At 47.5% G+C, this 14625-nt stretch overlaps 1 protein-coding gene across 3 annotated transcripts in view; it reads right to left on the minus strand.

Annotated features, from left to right (window-relative positions):
- The window catches only part of CHD2 (chromodomain helicase DNA binding protein 2), a 90989-nt gene extending 82443 nt beyond the window's left edge, over positions 1-8546 (minus strand). Inside the window, exon 1 of one of the 3 annotated variants that reach the window (XM_068203678.1) lies at positions 8272-8546. The gene's annotated coding sequence lies outside the window, so the exon portion shown is untranslated. Of the gene's footprint in view, positions 1-2598; positions 2835-3107; positions 3367-8271 lie in introns of those variants that run through there. The other 2 variants (XM_068203674.1, XM_068203676.1) reach the window with 2 other exon arrangements.
- Between the last annotated feature and the right edge of the window lie 6079 nt (positions 8547-14625).

Genomic DNA, 14625 nt, shown 5'->3' on the forward strand with positions numbered 1-14625 from the left:
CTGCTCCCGCTTGACCCAGCGGGTCAGTAGACCTGTTTTTATCCTCCTTTTTTATCCCATGACGTACCAGTGAATATTGGATCAGACTCCCAGGGATGCCAGGAGGACCAGCAGAGTTTGTACAGCTCATTAAAGTGCCCAGGGTGCCAAACGCAGGCTCTGCACCGCAGCTCAGGAGCCCTGGCAAGAAGCAGACTTTACTTGCTTGAGAGGGGCTGCAGCAGCGCTGCAGCTCTGCTCCCACCCTAGGCAAGCTCTGCAGTGCACATGAAAGGCATATTGGAACATCACTACCTTCCCTAAAAGATGAAGTCAAATTTCCCTAGTAGCCATGGAGAAAGTCCAGTGCCCTTGAAAGTTGCAGGTTGCCACGTCTGAAGTGCTGTACTAAGGCTGACACTGTAACGCATCTCACTTTTAAGCTCTAGAAGTATTCTGACTGAAGCATAACTTTACAGTCAAATTAAAAACATTGGGGACCGAGGGGAAGAAACATATGGGTAAGAACCTAGCAGATTATTTAGGCATGTGAGCCGTCAGAGCACAGGCAATACAAAAGCTCTCTTATTCCTGCTGCCTCCCACAGCTGCATTCACTAAATATATCCCGGGCAGGGAGCTGCATTTCTCCACCCCTTCCTCAGCCCAATCGCGTTTGCACAGGTCCACCCAGGTCCCTTCGGGCAGGCAGTGAGGCAGCAGCGATGCCCTAGTTACGGACAGCATGAAGAACACCAGTGACTAATCGTGTCTGCAACAGGGTGAAATTGTTACGTCCACACCTTTTTTGGGGAGGGAGTCCATGCAGCTGATCTATATTTAACTTAAACCCAGGCTGGCTTGTTCTCTATAAAGATACACCCCATTTGTATCTCACACAGTCAGTTACTGGAAGTTGTTCCCATCAGAAGATTTTCAATAGTTTATGGTGAGAGAAAAAAAAAAAAAAAAAGGCAGAAGAATAGCCACCTCTATAAAAAAAGAATTCAGTGAATCTACCTCCTGGCAGATGTGGAGGAGAGCGATGGTCTCGGGGACTGGCTGTCCCCCAGACAGTTTTACCTTCCAATCAAGTCTCTGTGGTGTATTGATTGATCATATATACATTTGGCATGGGGGGAAGAGGTATCACTGAATTTTCATAGGACTGAGGTGCTCCCCCCACGACTTCCATTCTGCTCCTCGCATTTCTCCCATCCACACTTTGCAGCCTTTACCCTCAAGGACACATCCTTTGGCCTGGCACAACAGAACCTTGGTCCCAACTGCAGCCTTGAGACACTGCTGCAGTCACAAGAGAGGGGGGAGCTGGCCCTTCTCATACAGAGAATTCTATAGTAGATAAAACTGTGGCAGGAAAAAAAAAAGTTATCTTGGTGTCTTTCCTCACTTTCAAGCTGTGAACCAGCAGGGATTTTGACCTCCTGGTCTCTGCTTCTTCCTTTCCTCACAGTTCCCCCTTTCTTCAACACCTCCAGTTCCACTAGCAGCACAGCAAATTTGACAGAATCTGGTCAATTTTTCAAGCTTTCTCATTTTAAGATGTCAGTGGGAGCTCACTATCTTGCAATCAAACCTCACAGGAGAGAGAATTAAATATCGCATGTATGACCTTAATCCATAGGATTTTGCAGATAGTTTCTCTTGTAATCTCAATACCTGGAGTTTATTATGCATTCAAAACATATCTCTAGCCCTGGAGCATTTTGCAACAAAAGAAGCTCAAATTCATTTTGATATAATGATGCAGTCACACCACTCACATGCTTGCTATGGAATAAATATAAATACTGGGCTTTTGGGAACAACTTGCAGATTTACAGCGTTAAAAAGAAAAAAAAGAAAAAAAAAACCCAAGAATGAAACCATCTATTAATTATGGAAAAAAGATCAGGTTTAGATGTCAAATTGCACTCGAGGAAAATGGCACAATTATGATGTCTTTTATATATATTTTTTTAATCTGCAAAACATAAAAGAAATAACTGAAACTGATACTTAAGCCTCTTCATAAAGCAAGGACTTCATTTTCTAAAGCAGGAATATCATTCAAGGCATTTAAAAACCTTTGAAATCAGATAATTCATTCACAAAATGGCCACAGGTCCCTAAGCTTAAATCGCTGAAAGCTAGAAAAGTTAGAAAACTGTGCTCTGGGTTTTGCGTCTTTCTAGCACATTTTTCCTTTCTCCGCTTTTCTTGCCTTCCTGAAACAAAATGACCTCAAAGACTGTTCTAATTTTGTCTTTGGAAATTGCCACTTTTAATTAGGTTCGTTGCTGTTCAAGAGCCACACCCCGCTGCCCCGGTGGTGCTGGAAACCAGCCTCGCTCCCTGGGGACCGGCTGGGGGTCTGCTTGCTCTCATCTCCTATGGTCTTCAGGATCCTTTGGATTTTGGACCACACGTGGGAAGATGTAGTCCCATCTCTGAGCTTTTAAAAAGGGAATATAAAACGTGAAACCAGATGTTAAATCAGAGCTCCAGAGAAGCCACAGGAACGTGAGTTACCTTCAACAGCACTGCAGTTCTAAAAGCAAACAAAGGCATAAGGGATTGGGATGGAAGGTTTCATTCCTAAAAGAAAGCAGTGATTCACCCACATTCCTAACTGCACAAACGAGAGGCAAACCCTCCTCTGGCAGTGAGGATCCTCCACATTTTCCCGTGTGGAGCAAATCCCAAGCAAGGTGACTGTGGTGGTGTGTTAGGGCAGACACAGCACAAGATACATGTATTTTGGAAAGGGACCCGCTTTTGCACACCTCTGTGTTTATGTGCCTTCTTGAAAAAAATAGAAGTTCCCAAGTACTGCTTTTCACTTCTGAAAACACACTGAAAAGGAAAAGGGCTGCTACTAACAACCTGTTTTTAAGATCCACACCCATCTTTTGTTAGATACGGGGTGTTGTTTTTTTTTTTAATAGAGGTAGTGGTTTACTTTTAAAAATCCAAACAAACAAACAAAAACCAATCCAAGAACAGATAAAACAAGTCCAAAAGTTCACTGAACAGAGAGCCCAGCAGTGTGTAATGTGGATAAGGTGCTGTTTCTAACCATCAAGTTACCCATATAGGAAGTTTTGACCTAGAGATGTGGAAACTCACCCTCCCGAATGTCTGCTCAGTCGTTCCCATCAGACAAGGCACACTTCACTGATGGAGGACCAGCATATTCCAGCTGATGGATGGCATGTAGCCAAGCTGCTAAACATGCCCTGCTCCACCCTTCCTGCATGGCTCTCCCAGAGGTGCGGAATGCTGTGCAGGTCCCCAGATGGTCAGGGCATCAACTGAGCTGCTGGATGGTAGCCCTCAGCAGCAGGAATAAGGAGGAGGTGGTGGAAAGGCTGAGTGTGAGAAAACAGGTCCAAAAAGGAGCCCAGAAAGCACAGAACATTGCTAATTTGCGAGATAAACTGCAGGAAACCAACATCTCTTAACTGTAAACCTCAGAGAGGTTGTGGTTAGGAGACAGGTGATAGGGTGTCAGGGCTGCAGGGCAGGCTGTGCCTGTGCTCAGGAGAAATGCCTCAAAGCCAGCATCCAAGTGGAGCTCCCCAGGGAGTGGAGCTGGGTAGGTGGTCCCCTGTGTAGCTGTGCCAGGGCTCTGTTGGGTGAGGTTTGTTCATCTGTGCAGGATGCCAGAATGCCAGCACAAAATTCCCCTCTGGCTGCATGCTCCAAGAAGCAGAATTAAGGCTGATACTCAGTGTGTTCCACTTTATATAAAATTTTTCAATTCTCAGGTTTCTAGTGGTAGACAGACACCGCAACAAAGTAATCTGCATTCATTCCTCCTGGGGAGCAACTCCAGAGGGCTCTTGGAGCTGCTGCAGAAGGGAAGTGGCAGCATTACCTAAATGGGGGGAGGGTTGGGTTGTGGGGTGGCACACTTGTTTGTGTGACAGCTACCAGTGTAGTTTGTCTGCTGATGCTGGGAGAGACCTTGGCAGCATGGGCTGCTAGCAGGAACACAGGACTCTTATTAATGAGAAGTATCAAACCTCAAACAGATAAAATAAGCTATCCTGGAGCTGAAGCCATGCTTGAGGCATCATGGAAACGCCTGTTGCACGGACGCTGCTGCCATACTTAAAGCTAAGCCCCAGCAAGCAGGGACAGCACACAGACCAGCTCCTCCTGCTGCTGCAGATTCTGCTGGCGGCATTTGAAATATTTTAGGCATTTCAGACTACTCTCCTGTCAGGAGCCCAGAGCTTACATAAAAAAAAAAAAAAAAAAAAAAAAAAAACACCAAAAAAAACACCAAAAAACCAAAAACCTGCTCATCAAGTTGCAGAACAGCGATCCGTCTGGTTTATTAGATGGAAAGAACAGGAGCAGGGGAGGATTTTGCTGATGGTATTTCTACGACGATTTCACGACTGTTATGATCGGAGCAACAGCAAACAAACATTACAAGCTATTTCCTTTTGCAAAGGAAGAGAATCCGCCACAAGAGATGGACTCCATGGACACCATGCACATTGTTGTTGTTGTTATTATTATTATTATTATTACTGAGCATTTTGGTTGGCTTGTGCTGTTTCGAAAGCCCAGTTCTGTCAGGCTGCTTGAGAAAAGCAGCATTTGTCCCCAGCCTTGGGCATGAAAACACAACTCAAATCCCTTTTCGGGAACAAAGGTGCTTCCCAGGAGCCTGGCGTGCTGCCGGCATGCCGAGCGCGTAGCCAGGCAACGGCAGCCGGATTGGGGCTTGCGCCTCACCCGCGATGCTCCAGCCTCCACAAACAATTCTTGCCACGTAGACAGGACCGTGCAGGGTAATGGAAAATTACTGCAGGCTCTTTCTTAAAGGGCGAGCACCGCCGCTGGCGGAGAAGGCTGATCCGCATAGCACTTGCCAGCGCGCCGCAGGGTCAGCCCGTGTTTCCTGCGGGGAGGCTGCAGTGCGTCACCGCGCACCGGGGCATGAATGCACTGAAATATCGTTTACATGCTATTCCAGCCGGCTGCGGGGATCAGGAGCGTAAAGCAGCGAGCTGAGCTGCGAGGGAAGGGGGGAGCAGAGCAGCCGGAGCTGAACACCCGAGGGCTGCCGTTCTCGAACTGCTCTCGACGCGGCTCGAGCACGGCAGCCTTGGCGCGGTGCAGTTCGCACGGGCTGCGGGCTGATGCCAAAATCACCCTCCTGCGCTTGGCAGGAGCAGAGTTTTAACTACTGCCTGGCACATTCCTGCAAGGCTGCAGGAGGAAAAAAAATACCCTTAAAGAAAGAGCAAATTTTGGCAGTGGTTAAGCTGCTATCAGGACAACAGCAATAATAAAAAAACGTGGCCTTGTTTATTTCCATTTCTGATGTAAAATAGAATTTGGTTAATAAGACAGCATTGTGCTTACCTAGCTTTTAATACCAAACCCAAAAGCCACACAAATAGCTACAGGAGCACCAAGCAGCCAGCTCGAGCTACTGCACCTCTGAAAACCGGAGATATGCAGACTTACTGGTTGGGCAGGGCAGGATCTGCCCCCAGAGCACTCAGGAGCTGCCCAGCAAGACTGCACAGCACCAAACGGTGCTCTTCCCAAAAGTCTTCAAAAGTAGCTCCTGCATCCCTTACAAGTTTCATTTTGTCTCCTGCAGGAGCAGACCACGCTGCCTGTTCTTGGGGTACTTATGGGGAACTGTGCCCAACCTGCAGCCAGAATAGAAATGCAGACCTGCTGCTTTTGTTTTTCCTTTTTTGCTCACTGCATGAAGCTCCTGTTGGCCATGGTGTGGCCCAGGATCACAGATGTTGCATGCCAGGCTGGTTCTAGGTCAGCTCCTGCAGCAACAGTGCTTTTGTTCTTCCCTATCTTCATGTATTAATTTGCCTGTTTTTTCTCAGCACTGGTTAAAGCCTCAACACAAATATTTTTTTCACTCTGGTATAGCCAGCAAATGAAAACAAAGGCCCTGCACCAAGTCAGGGGACTCCTTGTAATAGAAACTTCCTCTCCCTTAAATAGAAGCCTTTGTTGTGAAGCTGTTTTCATTGCGAGCTCCATAGGGAAAGTCATTATATTTAATAGAGGTTGACCTCATTTTGTACTCCTCGATATTAAACCTTAGAATAGGGACACATAATTAGAAGAAGCGAGTTCTCAACAAAGATACACAGTACTTGTTGCTGTTTCCTTCTTAGCGAGGGATTAATTTTATGTGGTTCGGAAAGAGTAACTTGAAACTGCTTTTGGCAGATAAGTGAACTCTAAGTAAAACGCAAAGATCTGGTTTCCAAGAAGCTTTTTACAAGCTGTACAGAGAAGTGAAATAAAACCCTCTAGCAGCACACAAGGCTTCCTGCAGAGCCTCCCTGGAATAGCTGCAAACCTGCACTTCGGTGAAAGCTAATCTGGGTCGGAGGCTGGGGTTACATAAAGCCGTCTTGCATAGAGGCACAGAGGACCCGTGGTCATGCATGGACCTGCCCCTGTGGCAGGAGGGAATCAAGGGAATTTTCTACTGCAGTTCCAAGGCTGTGCCCTGAGACAAAGAAAGCAAAAGGGGTTTCATCTCAGTCAACACAGACAAGGGAGGGAATGCAAAGATGCCCCAGCTTTGTTAGGTTTGCTAATGCAACCTGGGTTTCCACACAGTGGACACTGTTGTCACTGCATAATGGGTAAACACAGCACTGTCCACCACTAGATAAACACATTTTCCACAGAAAGGGAGGGCAAGGCAGTGAATCGTGTTGTGCTGCACCGTGTAGGGGCCTCACTGAGCACAAGCCTGTGTTGGGGCTCTTCACCTTAACGTGGTTTGAGTTGAAAACATCTCTTCACAGCCTGCTTTTCAAGTAACCCCATCACTTTTCCAAACTATAGAAGTTCACTTGAAATACACATTTTCAATTCATTTTCAGTTCATTTTCCCAGCTCTTGTGATAGCCTCACTGCTCTCCCACCTCCTGAGCGTCCCTTGCATTCCCAGTGCTCTGAGTCCTGCTGGTGAAGTGTCACCTCCCTGCTGAAACACTCATTATGTAAAAAGGACAATTTTTCGTTGAAAGGCCCAGGCTCCCTTAAATTTCCCTGCAGATTCTGTGGTTTGAATGAGTGTGTCTGCCTCAGCAACCCCGAGAACTTCCTGATTTCTGCACAGTTCTCCCCTCTGCAAACAGCTAACTGCTTTAAACTCAGTTTTGGACTTGCTTTCCTGAAAAATCAGATAAATGGTGTCCCCAGCTGAAGCACTTTCACATGGTGTTAAACAGCAGCTTCTTTTCTGTAGCCCAGCTCTCCTGGGTCTGTGCTGTGTGGAGCAGGGTGGTTGCTGCCCACACCTGCAGTGGGTTTGCTCTGCCCTGTGGTTTGTGGCACAACATGCATACCAACAGGAGCAGAGAAAGGCAGCTCCTCCAAAAACATCACCAGAAACTTCCCCAAAGCCCACAGCATGGTAGCTTAAAGCACCCAGCCTTTGTTCCTCCTCCCTGGAAACAGATTTCCACTCCACACAAGCAAAAGGGATCACAGTCATGAAAAATATGTGAGGAAGCCAAGAGTGGGAGCACAGCAGCCTGGGACAGTGCTGGATGGGTGGGCTGTGGGGCTGGGAGGACTTTTGGTGGACAGAAGGACAGGGCATAGATGAGATACTTTTACCCTTGCACCCTGCTTGGCCTCCACCCTCAGCAAGGCCAGGGCTGTTCTGGCTAATCTGGTTTTTCCTCCCTCCTATTTTAGATGTAGAGTGTTATTAAATCACACCCAACAATTCCCACCACACCTCAAGCAATTAACCCTATCCCATGGCAGTGCTGGCTGGGGAAAGCCCTGGACAATGTCCTGGGGCTCCCATAAAGCTGAGAGCAATTTTGCCACCCGTCCAGTGTGAAGGAGTTTGGGCTTTCTGCGTTTATTTTTGGAGCAGTAAGTTATTTTCAAAGAGCCTTTCTGTCAGGCTTAGCCGGGTGTGAGCTGCCAAGTGAGCTCCTCCATCTCTGTGGGCACCATTAGCAGGCTGCCCTGTTCTGAAGTGATGTCAGCACTTCCATTACAGCACCTTTCCCCTGCTCCAGCCCCCTTATAAGTGGACATAAAAATCCACTTCTGGCAGAAACACTCGAGCCGACAAGGAAAACAGTCACCCTTTAACCTGATCCTTGCTAAACTTATCTGGCTGGGCGGAGAAAGCAGGGGTTTAAAATATATTTTGTCCCTCCCACGCCTAAATAATGAATTTTAAAATCCAGCTGTATTGCACTCAAATTACTCACGGGGAATTTTTTTTAGGTTGGGGATTTTTTTTGTAACTTACCCGTGATAAATGGAGAAGTGATCCTTTCCCTCCTCTGCCTCTTTGCAAGCCAAACACTTGATTAAAAGTTTCCATTGTCAGTCCTACTAATGAAGGCCAAAGTTAATAGTCATTTTAATTGGGTACAAATCCATTGTAGTGTTAAGGGAAGAGACTGACGTCCTTCTCATCACCCTTGGTGACACACAGCCACCCAGGGTGCTGGGGCAGGAATTAATTTAGCTGACGACTCACCAGGAGCTTCCAGCCAGCTCAGCCCTGGCTGAAACCACCCGACAGCAGAGCAGGGGCACTGCTGGGTTGGGACACAGCAGATGGGGCTGGAGGGAAGCAGGAGTGCTCATGGAACATATTTTTCAATAGCTGGCTTCTAGATCAGCTTCTGCTCAAGGACAAAGCAGCCCCTTCTCTTGTGGAAACACTTGCTACCGAGTGGCTGTACCGTCAGCCAGACCGATGGATTCATCCAGGCTCAGACTCCATCTTTTTCCTTTTTTCTTGACTTTTCAGCTGGATCAGTTCCATGAGCACAAGAGCCAGCACACACAGAGTGGAGACACGGAACTGAGACAGAGGAGTGCAAGATGTCTGCAGCCAGCAGCACCAAGGACTTGGGGAAGTTTGTCTCTCTGAATCCAGCACGCAGCACACAGCATGTGCATCATGAAATCAGCAGTATCAAAGAGAAAGAGCCCATGGCCTTCTCTGCATTACCACCCCAGGTGTTAGAGGAACTGCAGGAAGATGACCTGTAAGAGGGAGCCTACCAACTCTTTCATTCTTAGAAAGAAGTTACCCCAATTCTGGTTCCAGTATTTATACATTTTCTAAGCTCAGCATGTATTCCTGTGTTACCCCCAAAAAAGCAAAGCCTGGAAACAGCTCAGACTCCAGCCAACAGGAGCTTGTTCTGGTGTGATGGCATCTGCAGCTCCAGACTTGCTGAGGATGTTTGGGAGATGCAGAAGGTAGAGGTTCTGTGGTGTCAGGCGAGACAGCAGCCAGCCCAGCCCAGCCCAGCCCAGCCCAGCCCTGCCATCCTGCTTTCCTGGGAGGGGAACGCTGTGCTGCATATTCTGCCAGTGCCTGCTAAAACACTTTAAGCTCCAATGCCACATCCAACTGCCCCTGAAAGACGTGTTTTACAACTGAAGAGAAGTTTCTATGCGTCTCCTGAAAACTCCTTCTCCCACTTGACCTCCAGACAGTCGGGGTAGGAAGCCTGTGAGCGTGGCCATCTGCCATCCTGCTCGGAGGCAGCTGTCTTTCAGCCCACTCATTAGTGTGCGTGTCATCACATCACACGCTCTCTGCTTGCTGTGGGGAGGGATTCTTTTTCACAGTGGAATCTAGTAATACAGGACACAGATTTACAGGAAATGAGGCTTTACTTCCTGCTCATGGAGAATCATGTCCCATTTGTCTGATTAATTCCGGAGGAATATGCTAACGGGTGCACATTCCACTGCAGGACACACATAATGCCAAACTAGCACCCCTGAGAGCACTTGAAAGGGGACACTGGTATTTTGGCTGCTGTGCTCCATCTCAAGCCCCCAGCAGGCTGGGTCAAACATTGGTACCCCAGTCCTACCCTGCTGTCAGCATGGCTGTGCTGGTGAATGCCAGCACCACAGCTTGTCCTTTTCCACCCAGGAACTGCAGTTTTCCCTGTGCCACCCGCTGCAGTGCACGGGGCATTTGGCAAAGCTTTGCTATGACTTGTACCTGGCTAAAATTCCAGCTCCCGGGGGAAGAATGACACATTATCCCAAGTAAACAAAAACCCTTTCATGGAGAAATGAATGTCAATACCAAAGGTGGGTGAGACATTAAAGTAGGGCTCAGAGGACACACTGGGTTTCCCTGGGGACTTTGATTTCACCTCTGATGCTGTGGTTTGGCTCAGTACTGGAATTTATTCCTGTTAAACATGTACCTAATGAGACCAGTGACCTCCTGGGAGAGTTGCATCAGTTTTCATCCCAGCCATGTCAGCTTCTGTTAGAGTTTCCATTAAAGAACTGGTTCACATGTGGCCCACTGGTCCTATTTCCTTCTTCTGGCTGGGTGTGGGACTGCTCCAGCCCCTAAACCTTTACCTGCTGCTGGCTGGGGAGATTTGCAGAGGCAGGTCCACAACTCAGTCCTGTTGTCACTGTGAAATGCTGAGGTCCCCTCCCTGCGTGCCTCATGGAAGTATGAAATACAGAGAGATTAAATCAGTCCTGAAATGCCATTTCTCTGCCATGAACTTTGTGCCCAAAGCTGAGAGGTGAATATGGCTCTGCTACACTGAGAAACAAAAAAAACCCAAAAACCCAATGGTTTTCCCCATCTGTTTATGAGATTGAAATGTAAGTCATGGTTTTAAGGTATGTATTGCAGGCTTTCTTCTTTCAACACATAAATATTTTATCAGTGAATATTCTGTTTCAGCAGTCAGGCATGAGCCCAAAGGCTGTTGCAATTGTGAGTTGTTGCAATTTTGAGTTAAGCACTCACTTGGATTGTGCAATTTCCTAGTGTTTGAGAATATCCCAACATGGAAGAAACAACATAAAATGGAAAATGTTGTTTTCTTAATCAAATTGATACCACTAGACTTAAATACCTCCTGTTCTGAGCCAAGGATAAGGATTTTTTTCAAGGATTTTCTCCTTAAAAAGGAGAAAAAATATCTGCTTGTCTGGCAATGTTTTCTGTCCAGCACCAACCACAACAGGGCACAAACATCTGGTATACAGGGAGAGGTCAGACCTGAAACCCAGCCAAAACCAACACAGAGTGTGAAAAGGAAATACATATTTGCCATGTACTGCTTTGTCCACAGCAGTAAATTGGAAATGAGATTTTCCTATTGCCAAGAAAAAAAACCCGCAAAAAATCCACAAGAAAAATAAAGTCATGAAAGATCTGCTAAAATCTGCCTTATTCAGTGTGTTCACAGCCAGGAGAATTGAACTACATCAGATATTCAAATTAAATATTCAGGATGAAATAAAGGAAAAAATATGAGAGAAAATACAACAAAGCTCCCACAGATCCTTTTGGGAATCCCAGAGGACAAAGGTAGGAGAGCCTTATTTTGCCACCCAGAAGGAGCAGCATGAAGTTCTTAAATCTGGGGCCTGCTACATCACACCTTAATCTATTTTAACACCCCTAAATCAAACCCTAATCCTCTCTAATGACCCCAAATGAAACTCTAATCCACATTAACACCCTGCCAGTTGCATGGCATTGCCCTTATCAGTGACTGGAGCTAAATCACAGCCACACCCATTCCCAGCAAAGCACAGCCCAGGGACCTCGTGGAGCATACTGGGGAGTGATAAAAGGGCACCTCTCTGGAGTGTCTGGAGAGCAGCTCTGCCGAGAAGGGCTGGGGGTGCTGGTGGGTGTGAGACTGGACGTGACAGGTTGGACATGACCTGGCCATGTGTGCTGGCAGCCCACAGAGCCAAACATAGCCTGCTCTGCATCCAGAGGAGCGTGGGCAGTAGGGGAGGGAGGGATTTTGCCCCTCTTTGGTGAAAGCCCACCTGCAGAGCTGCCTCCAGCTCCGGGGGCCCAGCACAGGAAGGAATGGAGCTGCTGGGGCAAGCCCAGAGGAGGCGATAGAGATGCTGACAGGGCTGAAGTGCCTCTGCTCTGGAGACAGGGAGAGAGCTGGGGATGTTCAGCCTGGAGGAGCTTCAGGGAGACCTTAGAGCCCTTTCCAGCGCCCAAAGGGGCTCACAAGGAAGATGGGAACCAACCTTTCAGCAGGGTCTGGCGGGACAGGACAAGGGAGAATGGTTTTCAACTGTAGGAAGGTCGGTTTACATTAGATATAAGGAAGGTATTTTTTTATAATGAGGGTGGCGAAATTGGCACAGGATGCCCGTAGAGGTGGTGCATGCCCCATCCCTGGAAACATTAAAGGCCAGGCTGGATGGGGTTTTGAGCATCCTGGTGTAGTGGAATGTGCCCCAGCCCATGAAAGGTTCATTCCAACGCAAACCGTCCGTGGTTCTGCGGTTCAGAGCAGGGGCAGCTCCGCGGGAGCCGCGGCATTCCCGGGATGCGGCGCCTCCCTCTCCCGTCCCGCTGGAGCCCGGCTGCTGCTGCCCCCGCGCGGCGGGACCGGCCCGGCCGAGCACCGCTGCTCCCCTCCGGGACCGAGGGCACAGCCCACGGCCTTTCCCTTTCCCTTCCCTCAGAAGGGCAACAGTACTTTCATCTGATCTAGTTTTTTTAATTTTGAAGAGGAATTTCAGTATCACTGTGGCTCTGTCTTGCACAGCTTTTAGAATTCGGTAAACTTCTTGAAATAAGGGGAATTTTCCCACCTGCAGCTCCCTAAGGGATGTGACAAGTGTGCTTTCCCTGTCCAGGGCCAAGCTCCTCCAAAAGCTGTTGTGTTTAAGCAGGTGTGTTATTTCTTCTTGGACCAAATGAATGCACACCCCACATGGAAGCTCGTTTTACTATTAGATTGATAGAGCATCACTAGATATATAACCCCAAATCGCTGCAGTTAAACAGCCTGTGAAATTCCTGCAAGCATATGAGAGAACACATGAGGACAAAATGGTGAGCACAGCTTTTCCCTGGCATTTTTTAATGTCTGCAGCAAGCGTTGGTTCCCCAGCAGTTGGTGCAGAGAGAGCTCCCTCTCCTGCTGAAAATTCTCTTTAGCCCCTGTCCACCCGTGGGAGACGTTCTAATACCCAGCATTTACAGGGATCAGACCCGTGGCAATGGGAGATGCCATAAAAAAAAAAAAAATTAAATGGACATACAGTGCTGATAATTTCGTTCATCTCCTGTATTATTTGTAAGAGAAAAGGTCAGCTTTTGATTTTTTTTTCCTACTGCAGAAAGCCTAACCCCGTCAACAGAAATCATCCAGCATGCAAACAATTAATCTGAGAGCCTGTCACTTCACTAAAAAGCCAGAATACCCTGGAATAATCGTATTGGCTGCTGCAAGGGATCAGTGATTTGGCGGTTTTAAGCAGGTGAGATGCTCCTGTCTGCAGGCAGGTGACCCCGAGCAGTGCTGAGGCACCAGGTTTGCACTGCGAGCTGCAGCTGACGCAGGGAGGATTTTCCAGGAGCATCCACGTCCAACCTCATCCAGAGTTTCACTGTGTACAGTGTCTCCTATAAACAGGGCAAATGCTCGAAATAGGTAGCAAAGCGAGTGGGATTTCAGAGCAGCTGGAGAAATAATTGAGCCTGCATGGAATGGCTGTGTTATACCAGGCTGCACCAGCAATTTCGACTGGCTATTTATACTCCTCTGAAGACTTTGCTATTTCCCACTTTTTTCTTTCTTTTCATTTGACCTGATTTGTAACTAATAATCCTAGCTTTATAAAACAGGAGGTGTTGACATGTGGTACATTTTAAAAAGCTCTCTTTTCCAAGTGTCAGAAAACCCCTCCATCTTGCCAAAACACAGCCATGGGTGTAAATCCTCCTCAATAAAGAGGAGGAGTTCAGAACAGCAACTTGGGGGTAGCAACAGAGCTGATTGTAACACAAGGTTTTCACTTCCTAGGGACATTAATAAGGAAAAGAAGGAGACAGTGATAGTAACTGAATGAGGCTGGAAGGAAAATTGGTTGATTTTTGGTGTGAATCAGCAATTCAAGAAGAGGATGCTCCAGGGCAGAGCTGGCAGCAGCCCTCTGCCTCCAGGATGCAGCTCAACCCTCGGGACTGTCTCTGCTGCAATGTTCACCAAAACACAGAGATTTGAGAGTCCTTGGGCAGGCTTGAATGTGCAGGGGTGCAAACAGTGAGGGTCCCATTGCTGCAGTGCAGAGCAATCCCCCAGATCCTTCTACCTCTGATCATCTGATCCTCATCCAAAAAATCCAAAGCTCTCAGCTCCCTCAAGACCTCTGCTGCCCTGCTCCGTGCCCATAGCCAGCTTGCCCTCGGGGTGAATCCATTCCTTAGGAAGTATTTTCCATGGATTTAACAGATGGGAGAGCTGAGATGGGGGTGAAGTGTGTCATTTGGGGCAGAAGTGGAAAGGGAGGTTTGTTGTCCCACTCCTCCTCCATCATGACCACCCCTCTCCATCTGTTGACACTTCAGCACACGATGCCAATTCCAGTGTGACTCCTATTAGTCTGCAGAGTGCTGCATGTTGATGTTGTGGTTTGATACTTGGAGAGCTCTGTGAAGATATTTAATTAGACAAAATTAATTCCTTTGAGAGCAACCTTCTGGCATCATTTTGGAAAGTGCTAGGAAGCTTCTTCTGACACTTGTTAAAAATTGGAATTAGCTATTTCCTAATTTATTTCTGAAAGGATAATCAAGCCACATTGCTTCCCAGGTCAAATGGGATCT

Source organism: Anomalospiza imberbis, chromosome 13 (assembly GCF_031753505.1).
Source record: "Anomalospiza imberbis isolate Cuckoo-Finch-1a 21T00152 chromosome 13, ASM3175350v1, whole genome shotgun sequence".
NCBI lineage: Eukaryota > Metazoa > Chordata > Aves > Passeriformes > Viduidae > Anomalospiza > Anomalospiza imberbis.